Source organism: Coffea arabica, chromosome 1e (assembly GCF_036785885.1).
Source record: "Coffea arabica cultivar ET-39 chromosome 1e, Coffea Arabica ET-39 HiFi, whole genome shotgun sequence".
In the NCBI taxonomy this organism is placed as follows: domain Eukaryota; kingdom Viridiplantae; phylum Streptophyta; class Magnoliopsida; order Gentianales; family Rubiaceae; genus Coffea; species Coffea arabica.
The window spans coordinates 30,865,847-30,871,333 of NC_092311.1; the positions used below are offsets into that span (position 1 = coordinate 30,865,847).

The window sequence follows — 5,487 nt, forward strand, 5'->3', positions numbered from 1 at the left end:
CACTTACCTTGGCTCAGGCCATCAAGTGGGACTTAAGTCAAGAGTGATGCTAAAACATCTGTGATGGGTTATAGGTGGGGGTTCAAATCCCACCTGCAACGAAAAAAATTCAAGAGTGATGCTAAAACATCCCTTTGATCTAATAAGATCTGTATATTTGCTAGTCTTTAACATAAGTCTCTTTAGACTTTCCTCACCTCTAGTTTAGGATAGAATAGATTATACAATAGTTATCGTCTCGAAAAAAAGAAGAAAATTAACCTGTGGATTTGAAGCCTCACAAGTACGTGGAATTACACAAGTATGCATAGCCAAAGATTTAAAATTTTTAATTGCTTAATAGATCATCCTTTGATTAAATACATATGACATAAAATTAATTTAAAAAGATTATCTTAAACAGCTCAAAAAAATTACCTTAAACATTGATGATCTGCTCAATCCTGTTAAAGATTTGACGTAGAGGAAGACAAAGAGATCCATGTAGCAATCTCACCTCAAACATTATTGATAGCGTGCTTAAACCTGTCAGAGATTTGGCATAGAAAAGGGACAATTTCAGAAACCTCCCTTGAGTTTTCTTATTATTTCATTTAGTTCTCTTGACGTTTTAAAAATTACACTTACTTCCCTTGATTTGACACTTTGATAACCAAACTTTAAAATAGAGTAAAAAATTTAATGAATACCCTAAAATATCCTTATCTTACAAAGTTCAATTTGTTCTTCTAAACAAAAAGAATGTCAAATTTTTCATGTCAATATTTGTTATTTGATAATCAACTATAACAATAAATCTTTTGCTATAATAGAGTATTTTTCATAGTACTTTATTTGGGAATATAAATTCATTTTAAGATAGAGAAAAAAGAGCTAATTTGTTTCTTTTAAAGTTTATGGACTTTTTTTAAATAAAAGTTTATGGACTAGTTTGTTGATGAAAAAAATAAATAAAAAAAGACTAGTTTGTTGATGGAACTATCATAATTTAGTAGTGATTTTGTTCTATTTGTTTTAATCATTGTTGACTTATCTTGATTTTGATACCAATAAAAAGAGCTACAAAAAAAATTGGATGATATAAAAAGTTATCAAACTATATTACTAGTTTAATGTTTAATTTGGATAGATATTGGGGACAACATTAATAGCTCTTCTATACTTCTAATGAAATATAAGAGAAATGAATAAGAATGAAAAACGTAAAAAAAATTATAAAATCCATCCTTTGCACAAACATGGTAACAAGAGAGTTTTATTAGAAATATTAAGGTTAGTATTATCATTTTAAATGGACAAGGGGGGTAGGTGTAATTTTTGAAACACTAGGGGAGCCAAGTGCAATTATTAGAAACCTCAAGGGAAGTTTATGCAATTATTCCCATAAACAAAGACGAAAAGATCCATGTAGCAATCTTCAACGAAGAGGAAGACAAAATGATCACGTAACCACCAGAGACTGATTTTATCCTTGTTTTTTTGGACGAATTTTGGGTATTTTTTTGTCAATATTTTGATTTTTCTAGAAAGTATAATTTGTGTGTCAATTAGTCTTGCTAACAAGCAAAAATGAGTATTTATCGACAAATTAGGTGCTTATATCCTTATAGTAAACCTGAACCTGAAACTAGTTTCAATAGGATTTAGTTATCTTATTCTAACATCATCCTTGTTTTTGGAAGATTTAATCTTATTTGCACCATAAGTATCTCAATTAATTTATATCACAAATTAAACTATAAGTTATAAAAGTTTATATTTCAAGTCCCTACTTGAAATTTTTTTAATCCAGTTAAAGAAGTTCTTAATGTTTCTTAATGTGTGTGAACCATTAGACTCTGATATATATTGGCGATAAGTATGAGTTATAATTCTTAATTATTAAGAATTAGATAAATTAAAATTTCTTTTAATTTATAATTGATTCCACTAATCAATCGACTCATTCTCATAGATCAAAATTGGCATCTAACAATATATCATAACCACCTAATAATGAGAAAAGTTAAGTGAACGACATCACCTTTCAATGAATGTTTATCATGTAACTAATATCCTTTTACCATTTTTATTTCACATTAATTTTGGAATAAATTGTGCTTATTCCATTATGTGATTAGTATTCATTTCTTGTACTAAAATATAACTCTAATGAAGAAATGCTTATAAAAAATTTCTAAGACCTTTTCACTTAGCACTAAGAATTTCGAGTTATATCTAGATCTATATGTATTGCAGGGAGGTTTTAGTAGAAGCCTCCTGGATGCCTTTCAAATCTTCAATACTTTTTTCTGGATTTTTAATTTATTTTAATACATAAATTCAATTAAAAAGTTTGAATAGTGATATACAACTAATCCTGTGCCAATTCAAATTTAAAATTTTCCCACTTCAAATGAGTGTTTAATAAATCCTTTATTGTTTATATTCAGACATTAACCTCTTTTTCCTTCCATAATTAAAGAAAATAAATTTGAAGAATTTAATTAGTCCCATATTAAAATCATTCACCCCATTACTGTGACGACCCCACCTCCTCTCTAGGGCGTACCAAGGGTTTGGCGGACCGTCTACCCAACTCTCGTCAGGACTCACTAACTCACTCAATCAACTCTCAAGAGCAAGTAAAGATGTGTCAATCAAATTTAACATATATACAAACATTAACACAGATATACAATCCTCAAGGTTAAGTACAAAAAGTTCAGGATCCAACCAACAACTAATACTATCACTATTACACAACAAAAGTTATAGTCAAAAGTTTAGTCTTCCTCTAGTCACTCGTCCTTACTCTCAAACCCTGTAAGGAAAACAAATGTAACGGAATAGAGGGATAAGTTAAAGCTCAGTGAGGTTCCCATACACATAATCAAGCAATTGAAACAAGGATATTAGTCATTTAATAACGATTAATCGAGAAAACATTCACTATATAAAAGCAATGAGAACACACTCATTAAAAGGATACATGCTCACATGGAGCCATTCGTTCATTCATTTGCCAACCGTTTTCCTTATCCCTCCAATATTAGAAAACATTTGCAAATGCAAACTCCTTTAGTGTTCTTGACATTCATTCATTGATTTCATTTCCTGACACTAGCCAATTCACTGGCCAGTTCTCCACCAACCTTCGTGGTCATACTCGAGTATACCAAACATTATCCCAGGGTCACCAGTCGCCCGATCGAGTCCATTTCTGGCTTGAGTCGACTGGCAACGAAGGGTAAGGTCCCAATTCAGCCAATGCGGTTCCATACAACCCACATATCTTACATTCATGCACAAGTAATGCTCAATCAGTTAATCATTTGAAAATTCACTTTCACTTAAGCCAAGTGCAATAAAGTACACACTCGACCATTGAAAATCCATTTAACAGGCATTGGAAGACATTTAACACTCAATCGAATATTCACAACAAGTACACAATCATTTAATACACAAACTGGCAAGAAACACTCACCTTAAACAAGTCACATTTTATCAAATTCAGTTCAGGGCCGGCACCTTGGCCACTCTCGAAATCTGTAGTCAAATATTGTCCACAAAAAGCCAATCATACACGAGTGCAAGCTGCATAACTTATATTTCTATATCAAAGGAAAAAGGTATGAAAAGTATAGTAAGTCATATAGGCAAGGTGCACGCATAATTTGTAAAAGAAAATGATAAAAAACGGTTAAGTTCAAAGCCAATATGTGCAACTAAATACCATGTTTTGAGTACTTGTTTAGAATGTTAGAAATCGGGTTTAGAACATTGGAGATGTACATGTTAAGTCGGACCAAGGAAACGAAAAACAAGAGAAAGGCAACGAGAAACAATGAAGATGGCAGCTTTGCCATCCTTTAGTGTTTTGATCGCAACTGAAGCTACACTTATCAGATTAAGGAAAATTTTATGGCATTTCGAAGCTAAAACATATACCTACATTTCCTATGAAGATATCGACACCCAGTTCTCACATTTTTAGGATAAAAAATGGACGGTCAAAAGCACATGAAAAACAGGTCAGGAAAATTAGAGTTTTTGCGCAGTCAGGAGTGTTCTGGCCAAATCATAAGGTAAAATAATCCAATTGATCTAAAATTTTGCAGATAGAAAGCTAACTCAAATCCCTATAACTTTCATGTTTTGTCCAAAAGCTGATTCAATCTAAAACATGGAGAAATGTGCAGCCCAAGTTGATTCCAAAAACAGGGAAGAACTGAAATTACACTTCTTAAGCTAAAATTTGCATATAACCATCACTAATTGCGATTAAAAACTAGAAATTCCACCTTAACAGTAAACTAGCTTCTACTAATCATATAAATGCCAAAGGAAAGATGAAATAACTTATGTAAAATCTAGAAAATATCAATAAAACTGAAATTTATCATCCCAACCCTAAAATCGCAAGAATCTCCATAAAATCAATCAAAATCAAGTTATCCAACAAAATTTAAAGAACAAAAGGAGCTTCTAATGATTATACCTTCCAACACCTTGAAAACAAGCAAGGCAAACCCTTTTCTTCTCAAAACACTCCACCCTTAGCTTGCTATCACCTTAGATGCGAAGTTAATTGGGGTAGATTTTGATAATTGGAAGAAATCTCTCAAGATTTGGTGAAGGAAATCAAAGGAAAATGGAGTTTTCTCTTTTGGTCTTACTCCTCTTGAGGTTCGGCCAACTAGTAAGAAAGAATGAAGGGTTTTTGTGCTCCAAATGAAGCGATAAGAATGAAGACTTAAGTGCTCCAAGACTAAATGAAAACGCGACACGCGACACTACTTTGACTAATGCTTATCTCTTGATCTTTCTTCTTAGTTTCTAATCACTCATCTATGTGATGTTCCTCTAACTCACTTTTAACACTTCTAGGCATATATTCCTTGGTATATAACATCCGTTCATGTCGACTAAATCTAATACACACTTACTAGTGAGCCACACTACCAAAATGCACTATAACTAAACACGCATCACAATATAAAAGCAAACAATTAAAATTTAACTCAAACATAAAAATACCTTTGAAATTAAAGGATTTAAATTGGAGTAAGTCAAAATATTATTTAATGCACACAAAACAAGAAAAGAATTAATTTTTTTTTTCAAAATCTCACAATTACAATTTTATCACTTTAACCCATTTTACTCCTTGATTACTAATAAAGATTGATTTGTCAAATCTGAGGAATAGTATGATTAGTCCCATTTTTAATCATTTAGATAGTAACATTTTTAGCACTTTTCTTCCGGGTATGTACATAGATTTGTCAAACATTCAGATGACATATTCAATTATAATCATTCTTTAATCATTTAACTGATTGCAACTAAATCAATTTTTTTAGCCTTAAACTTATCTTATTAAATGATTATTCCAACCAATGAAATAAACATTTTTGACATACAATGTCATCTAGATAATTTTTGACACACGTAAAACTCCATCTGGATAATTTTTCACATAACACGTATATCAAAAAGTGC

The 5,487-nt window shown here is 31.3% G+C and overlaps 1 long non-coding RNA gene across 1 annotated transcript; it reads right to left on the reverse strand.

Moving 5' to 3' along the window:
* Positions 1 to 2,667: 2,667 nt before the first annotated feature.
* On the reverse strand, positions 2,668 to 4,936 carry LOC140021406 (uncharacterized). Its single transcript, XR_011825161.1, has 3 exons — positions 4,484 to 4,936; positions 3,470 to 3,531; positions 2,668 to 2,803 (listed from the first exon to the last, which is right to left on the reverse strand). It is a non-coding gene; the product is annotated as an uncharacterized lncRNA (long non-coding RNA).
* Between the last annotated feature and the right edge of the window lie 551 nt (positions 4,937 to 5,487).